The sequence below is a fragment of the Stegodyphus dumicola genome, chromosome 1 (assembly GCF_044657685.1).
Source record: "Stegodyphus dumicola isolate Sdum_Otavi_A_Nest chromosome 1, ASM4465768v1".
Classification (NCBI taxonomy): domain Eukaryota; kingdom Metazoa; phylum Arthropoda; class Arachnida; order Araneae; family Eresidae; genus Stegodyphus; species Stegodyphus dumicola.
In genome coordinates, this window is record NC_140768.1 from 253,619,545 (window position 1) to 253,640,541 (window position 20,997).

The following is a 20,997-nucleotide window of genomic DNA, read 5'->3' on the forward strand; positions in this document are numbered from 1 at the left end:
TATAATAATACAAGTAAATAACCTGTAACGGTTACAGATATATCTGTTGAGATTTTACATGAGAAAAACATGTTCTTTCTACATAATTATTTGCTGTAATATTACACGCAAATAATCTGTAACCATTACAGATATATCGTTTGGGAATTTACATGAGAAAAATATGTTCTACTTACATAACTATATGCTGTGATATTACAAGAAAAAGATCTGTAACCATTACAGGCAAAACTCTTGTAATGTTACAAAGAAAACACCTGTTTCTGTTACTCAAATAACCCATGGCATCCCAGTTTCCATGAGTTTTCTTAGTAACTTTACAGATTTTTTTTTACAGTGTGGAGCTAACCGACGAGGTTTTGCAACCACAGGTGGACCTTTAGTTATGATATAATGAACGGTGTTATGTTTAACAGGTTGGTTAGGATCTGGTAATATAGTAACTGAAGGAAATTCTTTTAAAATTTTGTGATATGGTGTATCACTAAATACAGTTTTTACTGAATAAATGCTTGCATTTTTCACGCAACCGACGGTTTTAAAATGCGTTTTTAAATCTTTGAGACATTTGTTTCTGAGATCAGGCACCAATTCAAAGAAATGGAGAAAATCTGCTCCAAGAATGGGTGTACTAACATTTGCTATAAGAAAAGTCCATGTAAACTGTCGTCTTAATTTGAAATCCAAAGAAAGTGTTTTTTGACCATAAACATGAATAGTAGAAGAATTAGCAGCGAAAAGTGTTTGTTGGGACGAATTCCGTTTTTGAGAATTATTTGCTGGAAGTAAGGACACGTCAGAGCCGGTATCGACCAAGAATGAAAGGTTTGTTCTACGGTCACGAACGAACAGGCGACGTGAAACTTGAGGCAAAGAATAAGTCGCCTCTATTCTTTGCTGGTTTCGTTTCCCTGCCATGAACAAGGTTTTGTACATTTGTCATCTCTACACTTTTTCCCAAAACGTCTATGATACCAGCAAACGGAATAATCTCTCCTTTTGGAATTGCTTCTTTCCTTATTGCGATCTCCGCGATTTGGCGAGCGACCACGAGAAAGAGAAATGCGATCAATACGTTTGTTTAATTTTTCTATTTGTTTAAATAATTTATCCTCAAGAGACTGATTGACTGTGCGAGAAACGGCACAAGTCCCTGGGGTTGGATTTACTTCTAAAATTCTGTCGGCAATTTCTGCAGCTTTATCTACAGTTAAATTGGAAACCGCTGCCAAAATAGACTGAACAGTCGAAGGCAAACGTTGAAGGAATAATTCTAACATTAAGTTATCAGGAACATTTAAAGATTCTGCTCGACGTTTCATATTTCTAAGCAAATCGGAAGGTTTTCGAGAACCTAATTCTTCTCCAGATAATAATTGGCGAATTTCTTGCTGAGAAGATTCTCCTGAACGATTTATTAACTCAGTTTTAAGCTTTGCATATGGATCAATAGGGTCTGGTTTCATAAGTAAATCCCGTACTAGTGATGCGATATCTGGAGGAAGATGAGAAACTATATAATTATATTTAGTAATGGATTCTGTGATAGGTTTGGGGGTGGCAAGAGCAAAGGTACTTTCACACATAATAAACCATAAAGATGGGTCTGATCGGTTATAAACCGGAATTTGGACGGCATGAACATCAGACATTGTGCAAGGTTTTTAAGCCAAAATAAAAGCAAAAACTTTACTAAAGAAAATGAAATTAAATGATAAGTAGAAAACAGAATTATAAAATGATCTATAATTACTACTCATCTATGATCCGGAGGACGAAAACCGATGTAATCCATTACTTCTGGTTTGGAGATCTTGAGTGATGGCTTGTACGAGAAGTCAAAACCGAAAGTGCTTGAGAACTGTTCATACGATTTAACACAGTCCGGGTTACCATTATGGAGATTTCCTGTTATGTTTTTACCACCAATCCTCAAATTCCATATCACAGATTATGTTCTTACTGCATTAATATAAATATTAACAAGACATAGTGCACAATAAAAATTAAACTTTATTTAGGAACATCGCGCATACTCCCCGACAGCCTGCCTGTTTCGCTCTGCTCGCTACTCGTAAGAAATTTCTCCTCTAGGGTTGCCACACTTATCGGAGGGCGCAAGGCGCGCTCCTTATCGCCATCACCACATACTAAAATATTATCTCCCAATTCTTGAAATTAAAAGTGGTCAATTAATGTCAAAAACTAAATAGGAAAAAATTGAAATTAAATTGAGTTATCGTGTTTCTTAAAATTACCATCCATATTTACTGATGTAATTTTAAGAAGTGTAATAACCGAGTTTAATTTGAATTTTCTCCTATTTAGTTATAACATTACTTGTCCACTTTTAACTTCACTTTGGAGGTAATGTTTAATATATCAGTTTTGACGTATGTAAACCAGATAAATTAATGAACCTACAAGAAATTGATATATATATCTACAAAATATATATTAAATCAACCTATCAAATATCGGATTTAAGAGAAGATACTACAGTACCAATATTAATTTGTATCGCAGTTTAAATTTTCTTCTTTTTTTTTTTTATAAATATTTATGAATTTTCTTAGATCTTAAATTTCATATTCAACATTTTAGGTAAATAGTTCTAATCTAATTTTAAAATTCTTTTCATTGAATCCCAAAATTCGGCTTGTTAAACGGTTCTAAATTCACACAAATATTGTTATAATATATGTCATATTAAGCCGTTATTTACTTTTCCAATTTTTAATCACTGAACTTGAAGTTACTTAACTTTCTTACAGACTCCATATTTTAAGAAATATAAGAAATACTAAAAAAATTATTTTGTTTTCCAATACTTCTCTCACCGATATGCAATGAAACACATTTAATTTAATTAAACACATACACGTTTAATTAAACATTATGAACAGATGAAACATGTTCATAATTATACAAAAAATTTTTAACTTCCTTCTATTAATCGCTTAAAATTTTTAATGTCCTGTTCCCCCATTTCTTTTTAAACTTGCATTATATATTTCTTTTTGCTATACATTAGAATTTGTATATTGTTGTATTGTATTCATCCAATTTGTATTTAAATGATAATTTTTAGAAAGTTCTGCAGCATAACTCTAGTTAACAGATGTTTCTAACGTCTTCGTGTTGATGAATCGTTAGTATGCATCTTATTTTTCAGTTTAGGTTTAGGTTTCAATAAAACTATTTTTAAAGAGAGACAACGCTGAGTTATGCTAATAATATCTCTAACTGTCGCTATTTATAATACAAGTTAACGTGATTAATAGTATAGCTCATTTACAATTTTTATAAAAATTTCCAGCCATACCGGAAATAATAGCAAATGCTCCTAATATTTTGATTACATTTCTTCTTCCTTTATATTTTTGTGATATAATGTTTCATGATTGCATAGAGATAGATGTAATTCATTTACCAGATATGTAAATCTATATTCAGCGCACTTTTGCGTTTACTAATATTGTACCTTCTATCTTCTTTAATACATTGTTCAACACACAGCATCTCATAAGACTAATTTCAAGAACTGTGCGTTCACCAGCGATCAAGCGGTAGTCATTAAACATTGGTAATTTGACCAAAGTTTCAAATTCAAGAGAATGATTTGGCTGTATCACAGTTTTCGTGGCTTTTCCTCATATGTAACGTGAGTACGAGCCAGTTTATCTTGAAAATTTGCTCCTATTAGTGACCGAATTGAAAACCGCTGTACGGTAGGTTAAATCGCAGGCGAACAAGTTGGCTGAGGCTGATATCCTTCGTGTACTTTGCCATAACATACAAACAAAGAGCTCTTTCTTTTGTGTGAATATGTAAATATTTATACTGTTATCAAGTTGTGTGAGGACGATAGTAGAGTTCTTGAGTAGTCTACATAAAGGCATTATAGTGAAATGAAATTTTAAAGTGCTAGGTTAAAATTACTGTTAATTTCGAGAAAATGGTGTGTTAATTACTGAATCCATTGCATTCGTGATTTGTAACTTGTATATATTTGTTTCAGATATTAATTAGTAATGTGTCATTCTTATTTTTTGTACTATGCTGAACTGCTTTAGTACTTAGGACTGAATCATTTTCCATTAGTTTGGCTAGTTATTGTTGCAAATATTTCAAAACTGCATATTTCAGAGAATTTCTATGTAAATTTTATTATTACAGTGAAAAATTAGTGTGAATATGTCAATATTTTGAATACATAAATATATGTTATCGAGCTATGTGAGGACGATAATAGAGTTCTTGAGTAGTTTACATAAAGGCCTTACTGCAAATTTTAACGTGCTAGGTTAAAGTTACTGTTAGTATAGAGAAATTGGTATAAAATTATTCAATCCATTGCATCAGTGATTTATAATTTGCTTATATTTGTTTACATGAAATTTTTAATTATTTAATAATGTGTGATTCCCATTTTTGTTCTGTGCTCAACTATTTTAGTGTTTTGTATTGAATAGTTTTCTATTAGTATCATTTATTAGTATGAGTAACTATTGCTGCAAATATTGAAAAAATGCCTATTTCAGGGAAAATGTAAATTTGATTATTTCATTGCACCGGAGAGACAGCTGCATTAGGAGGATTCGCGAGGTTTTTATCCGTATAACTTTTGATATGTATGTCGGGCCTCCGCCCACCAGCGCCCGAGCGTAAAGTTGCTGAACACTGGTAGTTCGGTACGAGGTTCGAATCCCGCGAACGGGCTGGTTGCATGGGTGTTTTCGTGGTTTTCCCCATGTGTAACGTGTATACGAGCCAGTTTCCCTTAGAAAGTCCTCCACGAAGGCATCACTCCCCTTAGGCAGATAGCCCTAGTGTGCTTTGCCATAATTAAATAGACCGTATGTCGGATCTCCAGCGGCTGAGCGGTAAACTCTGAACACTGGTAGTTCGGTCAGGGTTTAGAATCCCGGCGAATTTGCTGGCTCCATGGGCGTTTCCGTCGTTTCACTCATGCGTTATTTGCATACAAGCCAATTACTCTTCGAAAGCCCTCAGCGGATCTTCGAAAGACCTTAGCGAAGGCATCTCTCTTCTTAGGCAGATAGCCCTCTTATGCTTTGCCGTAAGTAAAGAAATTAAACAATTTGTTATGTATATTTCTTTTATAACAAAAATGGAACATAAATAATTTCTTTCTACAAAATGGATTTTACATTTTATCTCAAACCCTACCTATTTCTATGTTTATTAAAAAAAATTGAAATTTGTTAGAGAAACTTAAAGGAAGATAATTGAGGGCGGCAGTTTTAAGTTTTTGCCCCGCCTAGGAAAAATGCTAAGTCCGGCGCTGATGTCTCATGATGAAAAGGCCGCTACTGCCGCCACTCATTGTAGAAATCTGAAGTTCTTTAAAATGGGGCATCTCAGTATTTTGTAACCACCGCTCCGCGAGATGGCGACTAATTTGTTTCCTGCCTCGTTACTGAGGAGCTGTCTTCACTTCCATGCTTTGGAATAATCTGCAGTTCACACGTGCGTGGCTTTGATTACCACAGTTCCACTACTTTAGAGTTGGTTTGTTGCAATACCTATTTTGCCTCAAAAAGGCATTGAGTTCCTTGGTTAAATCTTCTAGGCAAGCAGTCTGTTGATCCATTGGCTCCTAGACATGAGCAGCTCTGATTAAGTGGCTGTCTCTGTGGGTTGCCTGCTCGGTTGCCTCAAACTTTATACCGTACACTGGCGTTTTGGGATCTTTGACATCCGCTATTTGCAAAGCTTTCTGTGTCTCAGGATTCCGGATACCATCGATAAAGTATTGCAGGGACAGGATTTTCCTTGTTTTTGATGGGCAGTTTCAAAAAGCAAGATGAGACAGACTTTCAACATCCGTGGCAAGCTCTTGCAATATTTTTGTGGGCTTCTGTTGGCGAGATTTTAATTGAATCCTGTTGTAAATCTTTCAAACATTTCTCACCAACGTTTGGAGGATATGCGCTTTCAGAGAAGTGGCAACATGGCCGGCTTTTGCTTGGGAATTCCACCCATTTGCGTCCTTCACTATACTGTATTGAGTCTTAAATATTTGCTAGCAGGTTTTTTTCCCATCATATGTGGCTAGCTTTAAAGAGGGACGAGAAGACATATGTAGCAATTTAAGGGCATTCGAACTGTGTTCAGCTCTCACTCTGTATTTCGTCAAGCTCTCAACTTCCTTGGGGACATCAGCGGAAACTTGTCATCGATTTGTTGTTCGACAGCAAAAACTCCTTCTTCATTTGCTCCAACTTCATTTTCAAGAAAGTCTGTTTCGTCCTCCATAGCCTCGAATTTCTTTTCTGTTAGGGAAGTAATTTCTCTTTTCCTTTCCTCTTGACCAGCTTCAGTCTTTTCTTGGCACACTTTTATCTCTCCTTTGCTTATAAGGTATTTCTCCCACTTCCCTAGCGTGCCTTCGTGGTGTAACGGTAGCACGCTAGGCCGGTATTCCAGAGGCTCGTGGTTCGATTCCCGGCGAAGGCGGTTGCATATTTTTCATTAACCTAATGACTCTACATGCTTACATTCATTTCTTCTTTAAATGCAGCAAAGACTGTCTGCGCTCCATCGCCCTTGTTTCCGGCATTCATCCCCACTCATCACTAATAATTGTTACGGGTTCGTAATAGATTGAACGCACAGATGTACGGGGATACGCCAGGATGTTAAAGCCTCCTTCAGTTTGTAAAATGAATAAAGACAGAACCTCATACAGATCTTCTCAGTATGACAGAACACATTCAGTCGTAACCACTTGGAACTATTAGGAACGTTAAACACAATACAGTATAAAACGCCTCAATGTGTAAGCTCGCACAGTTATCTCTCATTACTCTCAATACACAGAGCTAAACTCAGAACTAACTGAGAATTGATACTCTCTCCGCTTTTATTCCCCATACGCCAAGAAATTTCCAGCGCCTTCGATTTTTCGAAACTGTGAGACGGCATATACACTTACATAGGGCTGGATACACAAGAATTTGACAAGTTACAATTATAGAGGGATAGATCCAACATGTTGCCAAACACACGCCAATTTGGAGACTTTTGAAGATTTCTCATTAAATCTGATGACAAAATTTAGTCGTCAAAACTATCGTTAGCTTTGCACTTTCTCGCCAATTTGCCTGCTCATTAAATAAACTTGTCCTCTTAAGTAATTTTTTGAGGTGAAGATTCACGTTCTTGAGGCTTTTATGTTACACTGTACAAAAGATATCACAATACTAAAGAAATATATACTAAAGAAATATTGATTAGAAATCTATACTAGTCTACTATATCTGCCTAAACTCTTTCCTGATATGCTCACGATTATGAATCTTAACAAATGGAAAACCTGCCTAAAATGCACACTTTTTCATAACTACATCAAATTCCAAAATCAACTTTTCAAACAAGTCAGAGGTCTTCCAATGGAATCCCATTCCAGTACCTCGCTCTGTAATATCTTTTTATTTATCAAAGAATTTAACTTCCAAAAAAATCTACAATCACAAGAATTAAATTACTACAAGCGCACTTACAGATATATTGATGACCTTATTACAATTAATAATTTTATAAAATTGAACACTTCGAGATTTATCCAAATTGTCTTACACTTAATAAAACTAATAATTCACAAAATAGTATAGACTATCTAGATCTTCAAATCATTAACTACAAAAAAATTTTACTTTTTGACAAAACAAGAAACATCAAATTCAATACTAACAAATTAATAAATTGGAATTCCAACATATCTAAAAAAGTAATTAACAATACAATAATAAATCAAATACAACGAATTAAAAATATCTGCACAGATACGATAGATCTACAACGCGAAATTTTGCTCTTTATTAAAATTCTCAAAAATAATCTAATACCCAATCAATTTATTAACCATTGCCTTAAAAGAGCAGGCGTTAAATACTCACTCTAAATCATTTAACTGATAGGGATATGATAACTTGTTCCTAAACCTGAGAAGGTGGTATAAGTTGGATGATTATCAGTTGAAGGATTTGTACATAGTGTAATTACTAAGTTGTATATAATGTAAAAAGCCAATTGTCTTCAGACTTATGCTGTTACTAAAAAAATGGGCCTATTTCATAATCTTTAGTCTGTCAAATAGCTCTTTGAGAGTGAAAATTCCTTTTTCCTTTTCTTAAATTCTTCATCGTTACGACACGACAATTAGCGAGAAATTAATTAACTTCTATACACTGGTATTTACAAAAAAAATTTAACAGACGTTTTCACTCAAATAAGAGCTCCACAGCAAACGTCCCTCAAGAATTCCTAGTCCCTCCCACAGCATAAATTACTTCACACAAGTCTTACCGACTGATATAATGCAAAGCCCCTGCTGCTGCTAAAGAATTTTCTGCTGCTGCTGCTAAAGAATTATTTTAATTTATACATATAATATAATTACATAAAATATAATATGATACATATAATTTAATAGACTTCCACAGACAATAATCTGCAGACAACAAAATTTTTAGGTGTACTAAGAAATTAAAAAATCGATTTGATTCATTACTTTATAAGTTAGAATTGAAATCGCACTACCTAGGTTTATGCCTCTATTATAGTATTCATTTCTTTGCATCCGATTTTTTCCTCTAAGTCAAAACGCAAACTATTTAATAGCACCTTGAAAGTTATTTCAAAAATAAAAAAATATTGATCGATAGTAATTTTAATTTAATTTTTGTTAATTGCTTTTTTTATTTGTTTAGAAAAAATTAATTAAAAAAGATTAATTTTTAATAAGTTTTAAGGGAGCTCTTCTTTTTCAAACTGAGTATTGCGTAGTAAATATCTTATTAACAACCCAAAGATTTCACTGAAAATTATTAGAGCTATTTTTCGTAAAAAGTAACTATAAGTACTTTTTAATTAATTGCAAAGAGTGGGCAATTACCTTAGTTTTTGTGAAGCAATTTTTATGCTTCGCAATAATGTTTCTGATGCTCTAACCAAAGTATTTTCGGTCTTAAATTTTAGTTCGTCAATAAAAATAATTGATTTTAATGATTGCATCATTTTTCTTTCCACATCAGTTGACAAGGCTATACTAATAACATTCTCTTTGCGGATTTATTTCCGATAACAATTAAGATTCAATTCTACATACATTTGCATGTCACTTAAAAACGTAATTCGTCGCATTTAAAGTTGATTATCAGAAACAGTAAATATTTTAGAGCAAAACTCATTTTTAACTTTACTTTACGGGATGGACCTTGTTTCAATCTGAAAAAACATTAAAAACAAAACGATAAAAAGCGCTTGCATATGCTTCCTGACGTGTTTTAGGTTGGTGCATATTGTATCTACAAACTTTAAATAGCAATGGGAAAACAGTTAGTGTTCGTTCTGGCTCACGTGACTGTCAAAATAGACATAGGTATTTACTGCAGTATACAACACAGAATACTAATCAAATCTGAAAATAGTACACCATAAATACTCTGATTCTGTTTAAATTCACCGTTCGAGGCGATGCGAAAAAGCTTCCATGATGCGTCTCAACATATCTTGCGGCAATATGCCGGAGTGAGGCCACACTTGTGCTTGCTGTTGCGGTATCGTGTTGGAAGCAGATAGACCCTGGAACAGGGTTTTGCCCACAGTGCAGCCAGTCCTAGTGACGTTGACTGCCATACTCAAGGCCCTGGGCTCGAACACCGGAAATAGTATGGCTGTTTGGAAGCTTTTAATGCCTGCGCAGAAAGAGGAAATCAAAATACTGTGATCCTAAACCCTCTCGAGAGATTGGTGATAGGGAAAGGTGGTAACAAATTCATAACATTTGTGAATTTTTTTGATACATTTTGTATTATCAAGAGTAAAACTTCTGAGTTTTGCGTTAGTTAGAGCTTCTCTTCAAAAGAAAGATTCCTAGAAAGTCTTAGTCTACTTGAGCTGTTGATGAAGATGAAACGTTTAACGATTTAATTATTTTTAATTGCATTAATATTCGCAGATAAATTTGAATTTTTTGAGGTATATCATTATCAGCGATAAAAAATACTATTCAGTAATAAATATCTTATTTTATCAAATAACTCCACATTTATCAAATTTGTAGTGAACGTATTTATAAAAAAATTTGGAAACTAGATTTTGTGTTCACACAAATATAGTAGTTTTAAATTAAGGTGAGATTTATGACATACCTTCACAAAATGTATCAAAAACTTACTGAAGCATTTTCATAAAACTGTGTTACATATTAAACGTACACAATAGAATAAACTAAAATGCTGAAATTGCGTATAATATATATAATATCCAGTATCCCAAATAAGCAGAAATTCAGATAAAAATATTGTGCATACTTTGGTTCTTTAAAATTATAGAAACAAACTTGTGAATATAGTTTTCACTCTGCAAATCATAATAACCTCCTTAGTTTTCGTTCGCTTTTTAAAAGCGTCTGCCATTAGTAAGTTAGAAGAAGAAACGAGTTGAACAGATAAGTATTTGTTATTCACTAACGTCGCCGCTAGATGTCGCCACCAGGATATGATTCCTTCATGAACAAGACTGGAATATTAGCAAACAATGACTGAGAGTGGCTTAAAATCATTTGTCATGCTGAATTTTTTTCCCCCTTTTCTTTTTTATTTACTTTAAAGATTATATGGTAAGAAAATATACATAAACATAACATTTAAATCTAGGCAAACTATTAATGCATTCAAGAATATAATGCAAAAATCATATTTTGATTAAAGAGAACAGAGGTATACTCGAACACTTAAAAGTAAATAAAAAAGTTCCTTCCGGTAGTAGACTTCAAATATTTTTTCGGTTTGAAATTAATTTTTTTATATTCCTTTAGCTTAGCTAATACTAAAAATTTATTTTATGCACTATTTTAAAAATAACATTCTCGTAATTGTGATAAAATGTTATTCTTTCTGTATACGACTGCATATCAATTTTCACAATAAAAGAGGAAATGTAAAATATTAGAGCAAATGCATCAGTGATTAAAACTTGAAGAAGTTCCCTTAAGTAAAATCTTATTTAAATTTTGGGCAGCGATAATTAGAAATTTTTCGCATTTTTATTGCAGCAAAATCCTCTAAAGAACTTTGAAATCTACTGCTGACTTTGTACGATTATCCGGATAATTCGAAAACTAGCGAATAACTAAAATTCTATTTTACGAAAGCTCTTCAAAAGTGGTGCCTGAGGTATGCAACTCTTGTAGTCATGCCTTTCTAAAAAAATTTATATTCTCCCAACAATATTTCTGCTACTAGTAACAAATATTTTCGTAAAGCTCTTGATGATAGCGAACGTGCATTTAACAGGGTATCACTGCAATCAAAATCTTCTAGAAGCCAAGAGAAAGGGACTTATATTATCACTATAACATCTACTAATTCCATTTAAAGTGATTTCAATTTCTAAACTGGATTTAAGCTGTCATTATCTAGCCCTGATTATGTCTAGTTAAATTCAGTACAGACTTTTATCCCTACGTTGGTACGTATGTTTCGTTACAACTGATACACAGAATGCCTTGAAAATATACTATTACTGATCCGGATATGATCCGGCTAATTGTTCACTTTGAAAATGCAGCTTAAGCCTGATCGAATTGGAGATCAATATATATGCCTTTTCCTCTTATGTTTGTTGTAGTACATGCAAGCTCAGCTACAGTTAAATATACAATATCCACAATTTTAGGATCTCAGAACTTAGAGGGCATATAATTATTCTATAATTTCGCATAATCGTATTTTTTTATCATAAAAATACGAAAAGTGGGCGTTTACGACCCACGAAAGAAGGTTGTGCTTAAAGCTTCAAAGTGTTTCAGACAGACCCTGAGTACATCCTCAAATAATTTAAGAAAACGGCATTAGGGTTCATGATATCAGTGACATTTGCAGTTTTTCAATGGTATAGCATGGAAAAAATGGTCAGATAAAGAACAAAGATTTTTCAAGTGGAATTTATGCATTTTCGAGGCTTATATAAAAAGTTAATTTCATATTTACAGAACTCTTCTTTCAGGGTCGAGAATAATTTCATAAAATTGTCTACTACATTTTGAGAAACTTTGTGATCACCTAGGAACAATATTTAAGAAATATTGCATATATGTAGCATTCGGTATTTTTTTTTTTTTTGAACTCTTATTATTATGGATTTTACGCAACAATGATAGTATTCACAGCACATTACTCGTGAATATGAGAACACTTATGGTATTAGTTTTATTTCTATCACGGAAACCTATTGTTGAGTAGGCACGGGATCGTAATAGATTGAATGCGCATAGAACCGATGATAGCTTGATAAAATTAATGTTACCAAGAGAAACACAGTTCTGAAACTTTTCCTAAAAAATACCCGTACAGCTCTTCTTAGTATCACAGAGTACAATGAGTAGTTATACATCAAACTACTAAGAACGTTAAACTCAACGCAATGCAAAGCGCATCTGAAGAGCGAAGCTCGCATGTATCTCGATACTCCGGTCTTCTTTGAACTGAGAACTGATGCTCTATCTTTCTTCTGAAGTTCCTTACCCTCTCCGCCGTCGAGAAATAGCTAGTGTCTTCCATTTCTCCAAATTACTGGAAGGGATATACAGATAAAGTTACATATAAGAGCTGACGTGGTTTCAGTTATATATAGAAATCAATTACAGTATCAATTAGTTATACAGGGATCTGACTGAAATTCAGCCATATGGTCGCCAATTTCGGCGACTTTTGGATATTTGTCGCCCAAACCTTTGCCAGCTTGGCGATATCTCGCCAATATATAGGAATAGCCATTTTTTTCAATGTTAAATAGACTTGTCTTGTAATCTTATTTTTCCGGCAGAGCTTGGACTCTGGAGATTATCATGATGTGTCATACAAATGATGCTACAGTTTTAAGCATAACTTCGCTAAAAATTATTTCCAAGTATATGAAAATTCGTAACAAGATTGTAACAGACCTAAATTTGAAATCGTTTAGTATGTTATGTATCGTCGCTTTTTTTGATTTTTGCAAAAGCAATGAGAGTTATTATAGGTTAGCTTTCTTCTTAACTAGGAAGTTTGTTGAATTTCATAAGCTGACATGATGAATTTTAGTGGGATAAATTCAGTCATTTAACTCATGTTTGTTAGGATGTTTAAAAGAAAGCATCTTTAGGACATATATTTATATGAAATTCCTGTTATCAAGTTATATTTAAGGTTTACTGAGTGTATTTGTAACGAAAACAAAGAACGTTTCTTATTTAGCATCAGATGGGAACATACGATGCAACGATAACATCAGGACAGCTGGCTGAAGCTTCCCACTGTAGCTATTCTGGTTAATGTTGCCGTTTCAAAGCGATAAGAATGATCATGATCAGCAAAATTAATCTCAATTTTAATATTCCCCAGTTTTTAAAAGTTTCATTTTACTTTTAATGTTTTTTGATCTGCAAGTGTTGCTTTCAAAAATCTTCTCTTGAGAAGAATGGAGAAGACTGATCCTCTATTGTCAAAAGGCAGATCATGCCAAGCCTAATGCAAAAGAATACACCTAGGTGAAGTTCTAGAAACTATTTCATTTTTATAATAAGAAAACATGAAATCAACACAGATCAGGATCTTCTGTAGCTTCTGTCTGTCAGCAGAATGTTACTAACCACTTATACGACGAGAACGCTCGAACGGGAATGCATTTCATTTGACTAAACAAATTTCTTTCAGTAGGTAACAAGAGATGGAGATATAACAATTGATAAAAAACACAGTTTACTGAAGCTTGTGTAATCACAAGAAATTTATTTACGTAGAAGAGCAGGACAGATGTTTTAAATTAGAATAATTTGAATACCATTTAAATAAAAGGAGAAATATTCTATTTTCATTGCATGAAGAAACTGAAAACAAAAATTAAATACATCTAAATTCTTTCTAATTTTGAAATATTCTTTAATATGAGGCATTATTATCTGAAGAAATTAAATTTCGTTGTGACAGCTGTTGTCGTGTTAGTCTAGATTTTGATGTTGTCGTGTTAGAATAGATTTTGATGAGGAAAAGAAATCTGTCTTTCAAACTCTTTAAAGAAAGTGAACACTTCCAACTTGCTTTTACTATTACATCAAAACATCTACAGAAGATTCGATTTAGTGCATTGGACAGATAAGGAGATTTATAGCCCAAAAGAGGCTATCAGTCGCGAAATGAGATTTTGCATCGGTTCACTATAAACGGCCAATCACTTTTCAAACTGTTGCCAACGAATATTATCGCCCTGTATTATTTGCAAAGTTAAATAAAAAATAACTAGCACGTATGTATATATGTTTCTCGCACTGTGAAAAAAAGGCAGATCTTAACGTAGTCCTCTACCCGAAAACGTGCACCTGGAAGCCCGAAGTTTTAATTTCGAATTTTTTAATTAAATTTTTCATATTTCGTACATTTTTAATGAATTTTTAATTAAAGACTCAACGATCTGAAAGCGAGCAATGGTACTACTGTCCGAAATAAAACATTTTTATTTCCATGCGCGAAACTGTTGCACAATATTAAAATGTATATGGCAACCTATAACACTCTATCGGGAATTTTAAAGATATGCTGTTTTTAAATATTTTATGATTTTTGATGATGAATTTAGTTTTATGAGACGTAAGTGTGAAAAACATGATAAAACAAACAATGTTAACACATAGAAAGTGAATGATGAAAAGAGAAAAATATTTTATTAGATATCTTACTGAGAAAACTAAATATTGATATGATGAACTGAGAAAAGACTGGAAAAAAATATAAAAACACTTAACACTGCATCGGGTGTTCTAACCATGTGCTGCTATGCAGCTTTTAAAAATTTTGTAATTTTTTTTGTTGAACTGTATGTGGCGTAAGTGCGAAGAAACTTTGCTTTATAATAAAGCTAAAAAAAAAAAAAAAAAAAGGAGGATTAGTGAAAGGGAGTGAGTGAGTGCAAGAGCAGAATAGTAAACTGCAACCTCTCAGCGACAGCGTAAAAAACCTTAACAAACCCTTTTGGACGACTGTTAAAATCTGAAATCTTTCAGAATCCCCTCCCTCTTTAAGGACCATTTTGTAAATTAATGCTCACGGTCTAACATTTCTTAGATCATCCACTCTTCCAGATTCCCCCACCTCGAAGGCGTTTGCATTATAGACACTGTTCTACTTTTTTTTTTTTTTTTTTTTTAATTCATAGAAATACAATTCACTTTCAGAGGTATCTGCAGTGTCTTAGAGAGGTAGAAGAGAATTTATTGCATTGAGGTAATTTGTCACAGACAATAACTCCTTCATTCCTCCAAAATATACTGATATTCACATTCTTAATAATGATCTATTCGGGACCACGTGGATTTTAATGAATTCAGCTTGAAAGTTAGATTCAAGAATTACATTTTTTATTTCTAAATAAAATAACATAAAATTCAAGTACATGAAAATCCTGCAATTTTTTAAAATAAAAACTTTTTTTAAAAAAGAAATTAGATAATGTATTTCCGAATGAACTTAAATCGTCATTTTAGTATATACCTCTCACTTCCCTAATCTTCTAAAAGTACTGAAAATCTTTTCTTAATAAAGATGATATAAACACACCAAATGTGCCTCAAAAGTTTAAGAATTCACGTATTACAGGACCAAAGAATATCCTTACAGATCCATCGTCAATTTAGCTATAGTCACACATTCAAGGCATCATGCAGTTCATCGCAGAAAAAATTGAAAAATGTTGACTATTGCAAGTACTTGTATTGAAAAATCAATTGCTATCTTAAACTAATTCAGGTGTCAACACTTTATTTAATCTTAGATATCGATAGCCTGAATTGATTAAATTTTGATATTTCTGCTGTAGTAGCTGATGTAGCATAGGTACAATATTTGGCTTTCAAAGAAATTATTGACTCAGACAGTGGGATTATAAACAGATGGTGCTACATAATATATTTATCTTCTTGATGGCATTTTTTGTTTTTGCAAGTCTTATCCATTCAATTGTGGTCTGGAGAGGAAGTTATATTCAAGTGACTGATAGATTAACAAGAAGCTGAGTTCAGCAATTATGCTCTTTGAACTGTGTCGTCATACTCCTTGAACACTTTAAGAGTGATTTAGGATTTTAAATTTGAATGCAGTATACCTATACTGTTTCATCCATCCAAATTTAAAATGAATGTTACTTATTTCTTTAAAAATCTTTGAGAATTTTTAAGAGTTTTTAAAGGTATTAAAATCACTTTGATGATTTTTTAATCAAGTATTATTATTTGTTTGTATCTAGTTTTATTTGATTATTTATTTTTTATCATTTTTATTTAAGCTTCATGTTACATTTCAGTTTTGAAATGATATAATATAAGAAATATAAAAATAGGCTAAAATTTCGAATTAAAAATTAGAATTAAAGAAATTCTTTAAACCTGTCCTGCGATAAAGATGCTCTACACTGCTGGCCATTAAAATTGCAGCACCAGGAAGGAATGATCGGACGAACGTCAAAATCACATGAAAGGAAGAAGAGGTTGGGATATGCAAATGATTAGTATTTCAGCGCATTTAGACGACGCAGGAGAGAGAAACGACGTCTGAATCACTGCACAAAAAAAAGTTGTGTAGTGTATTTCTATTTGGAAAGCGTTTTGTAAGGTCAGAGTTTGTTCAGAATATCGTGTTATGCCTCGAATAATAAGAAGAAATGCTAACCAGCAAGTGTCTAAATTCGATAGAGGCAGGATTGTTGCCTATCGAGAGTGTAGATTATTGTTCCATGATATCACCCGTCGCATTAGTCGACATCTAATCACTCTCATGCGAATATGGAATCAATGGGTTTCTGAGGGCCATACTGCACAGCCTGCAGGATCTCCCATGGCTAACTCCCGAGAGAAGAGATATATTGTGAGGTCATCCATGTAAAACCGTACCACCACATCACGGACCATTAGTTAGGAAATGGGCATGTTTGCAGCACACCCAGTATCCACTCGCAGGATACGTCGACGTTTGCAGCAGCGTGGATTATCAGCACAGCGACCATTACTTCGGCTTCCCTTAACAATGCAGCATTAGAGAGAGACGACAACTTTGGTGCCCCGAACGACAAAGCTGGATGCAGGAGTGGCACAATGTTGTCTTTTCAGACGAATCACGGTTCTGTGTGCAGTATTCTGAGGGCTGTATACGTGTCTGAAGGCTCCAAGGAGACCGCACGTCTCCTGCTTGTATTCGATATGAGCATAAGAACCCTGTACCTGGTGTGATGGTTTAGACATGGAAAAGATTGTACAAAATCAGATGATTATTGTCCAATTAGTCTTTTATTAAGTCTTGGTAAAATCTATAAACGCCTCATTCAAAAAAAAAAAAAAAAAAAAAAAAAATTGGAACCTTACTTCCATCTCCTTCCCAACGATCAATATGGCTTCCGGAAGAATTTAAGTACTACCAGACAACTTGTGAGAATTGTAGAGTTCATTGGATCTGCTTTCCATAATAAGCAAAACTTTGCGCTTCTTATGCTAGACGTGCCAAAGGCCTTTGACTGCGTCTGGCAGGAGGGGCTCATCTTTAAATTCGTCAACTTGGGCCTACAAAAAGAATTGATTCTCCTGATTTACTCCTTTCTTCAACTTCGCACTTTTTTCATCGTTCAAGGAAATGAATCTTCTCTGAAGACTTGTTCGCTCAAGCGTGCCTCAAGGCAGTATCTCAGGTCCTATTCTTTATTTTTTTATACATTAGATTTTCCACATCCCGGACTGGACAACTACTCTCTGCTTGCTTGCTACGCCGACGTTACGTCCATCCATCAAAGCAAATCATAAGTTTATTCATAAGTAAATCATAATCCATCAAAGCAAATCATGCTGTCACCAAAATGCAAAATTATCTTTACTCAGTTGAAGACTGGTGTACTAATTGGTGTGTCAAGATCAACGCAAGCAAGTCTCAATTGTTAATAATTAGTAAGACCAGAAAGCATATCAACTTCAAAGAACTCTTCTTGTTCCAAGAAGCAGTTTCTTTAATTAAGCAGGCCAAATAGTTAGGCATTATATTGAATCAAAAACTGAGTTCGGCTAATCACATTAAAAGTGACAAGAGCAAAGCTGTAGGTATTATGTGTAGATTCCTTCCTGTCATTGGGAAATATTCTAACCTCAGTCTTCGCACCGAAAGATACATCTACACTACGTATTGCACTCAGTATTGCTGCTGAAATGCCATTTTGTCATGATTGCTTACTAAATTGCCTTATCAGTGTGAGAGTTTCGACAATAATTGCTGAAATAATGCCATTTTGCTTAGATTGCATGCCTAATGGCTATAATGTCATGATTGTTTTTTTCAATGCTGATCGACTGACTTCGTCAAGTAAAGATTCTCGTCCCAAGGTGTTGGTGTTTCTTACATCATTTAGATACCTAAGTACCGCGAAAGACCGAAAGCAATTACAGAATTTACAGGTAATTCTACGAAATCGAGACTTGATTGTAAAGTAATCGATCTGATCCGATTCTTCATTTCCCGCAGGGATATCGAACAGCATGAATCGTTACACCAATGCGGAGCTTGCCGATATGTATGGGGCTGCACAAGAAAAGGGATTAGCTGTTCAAAGGATGTACAGGGAGCGATTTCGGGACAGAAATCAGCCGGATCGTAGATCATTCGAACCTCTTCATTGGGAGTTAAGCACGAGCGGATCGTTTTTTATGCGTCCAAGCGTGATACTGGCATTAGAAGTTATCGCAGAATTTCTGCAGTAGAAGAAAGAATACTAAACACAGTACAGAATAATCCATCGTAAAGCTCGAGAGCTATAGGACTTGCGTTGGGCGTAAGCCATGCAACTGTTTTGAGGACTTTACATGAAGACGGAATGCATCCATATTATTTACAGAGAGTGCAAGCAATGCCCCCTGATGATAATCTTTCACGTCTCAACTTTGCGCGTTGGCACCTACTGCAGGTAATCAAACTTTCCTTGAAGATGTTTTATTCACTGATGAGGCTACCTTTACGTGCACCTCTGGGCTCATGATAACCCACATGGCATAATAACACACGCCTACAAAGAAAGGTTTTCCATTAATGTTTGGCCAGGCGTTGTGCACAGTAACTTAGTAGGACCTTACATTCTACCTAGTTGTTTAACTGGCCACACGTACAGCATCTTCCTACAGGAAGTCTTACCTGAACTTTTGGTCGAACTTCTGTGATACATTCTGAATTTTAAACTTCAAAGATTTTTTTATTTAACATTTTGTTTGTTCATGTACAATTACTTGCATTTTCTTATTTTTCTTAAAAATAAAACATTTAATTCGAATTTGATATTTTACTTTTATAAGATGAAGTGTTAAAATATTCATAGCTCAGCACAAAAAGAGGATTTGGATCATTAAGAAACTAAAAGTAAACTGAAAGATACACAAGTAACAGAGAAAGAAAAAAAGCCATCGAAATCGTACAAATTAACTTGTAAGCATTATAAACGGCTTCGTAAAACTGAAGAAAGAATTGAATAATTCAGCTATTAGGACTAAAAATAGTCTTAGTTTATTGGAAAAGAACGGAAACCTCCGCTAGTAAAACAACAGCAAAACTGATTAGAAAATCCTTTCTTCCGGTATGATACTTTTATTTTTTCTCCAAATGTTTATCTGTTCTTTATTCTTTATCTCAGTTGCAAGCACACATGTCAGCTATTCTCTCCTTCTGTTTAACAGATCTTGAAACATTGCTTATTAATTTTCTTATTTATATTACAATTTTATCCGATCGCCAAGTTATTAGCAAATAAATTATATAACCTTATTTGATAATTTTAGAAATCTTGTAAATTTTCTGTGTGTATATATACTATATATGTATCTTTTGGTAAATTTTACGCGCAAATTAATTTTTCCTGCTAAAATTTTATGGTTGATTCATAACACGCACCACCAAATTCATGTCCCAGCATTTCTGCAAGAATTAAAAACACAAAAGCCATCTTACGGTAGCAATTTCGGTTTTCAAAATAGCATTTTTTTCCCATAATTTTTCCATTGGTTATATCCTTTTAGTTAAGTTGTATTTCTTAGTATTCTTGAGTTCACGCATTTACTGTACGTTCTGAGATAGGATCTATCCTTATTTTTTGAGTAATAAAGGGTAATTAACCTTTCTTGAGTCTACGTTTCTGTTTCCTTAGCTAAAGCGAATTTTCGCTTACCAGTTCTCAAGGTTTCACACACTTAGCTGTAAATTCAAGGTTCGAACCTTATAAAACATTATCACAACTTCGCGCTTTATCGTACTGAGCAATTTTTTTATCCTACAGAGGGTGTTTACTAAATTCAAAAAAGATTTCGATAAAGAATAGAAAAATGCAAATGTTTTAGAATAAAACTGATTGAAGACAGCTTATTATTTCAAATAAGTAATATCGTCTGCTTATAAATGTCGCATTTAAAACAAGCTGAGGATGGGAGGATATTTTGTTTTCGCTTTCTGAAGAGAAACGTTTGCATTTAACTCAAAAAAGTTGCGAAATGTGTGGCGTTCAAATTTCTAAGTGCAAAATAAATACCATTATTTATCGGGAAGGAAAAAATTCGCCAGTCGTTACAACGTGGAAAGAAGACTCCAAACGAGTACCGAAAAAGGTACGTACTGTTTCTAATGCTCACAAAGTTAAATTGTTGGTAACAGGTGAAAATTCTCCGAAGCAGAAATCACTTGCAAAGTATTTAACTACAACTGTAGAAAAGTAAATAAAATAAGAAAACAAGATTTATAACTTAAAAAAAGCATCAGCTTTTACCGCGGCATGTGGTTCAACAAAGAACAACTGGCAGAATCCTGTATGAAAACTATTTGGGAAGAAAATAAATAGACATTTCAACCTTTGAAGAAACATGAATTGGCCCAAAGGACTGCAACCAAAAAGGCCTATTTATTATCGAAAAGGGAGAAAAAAAAA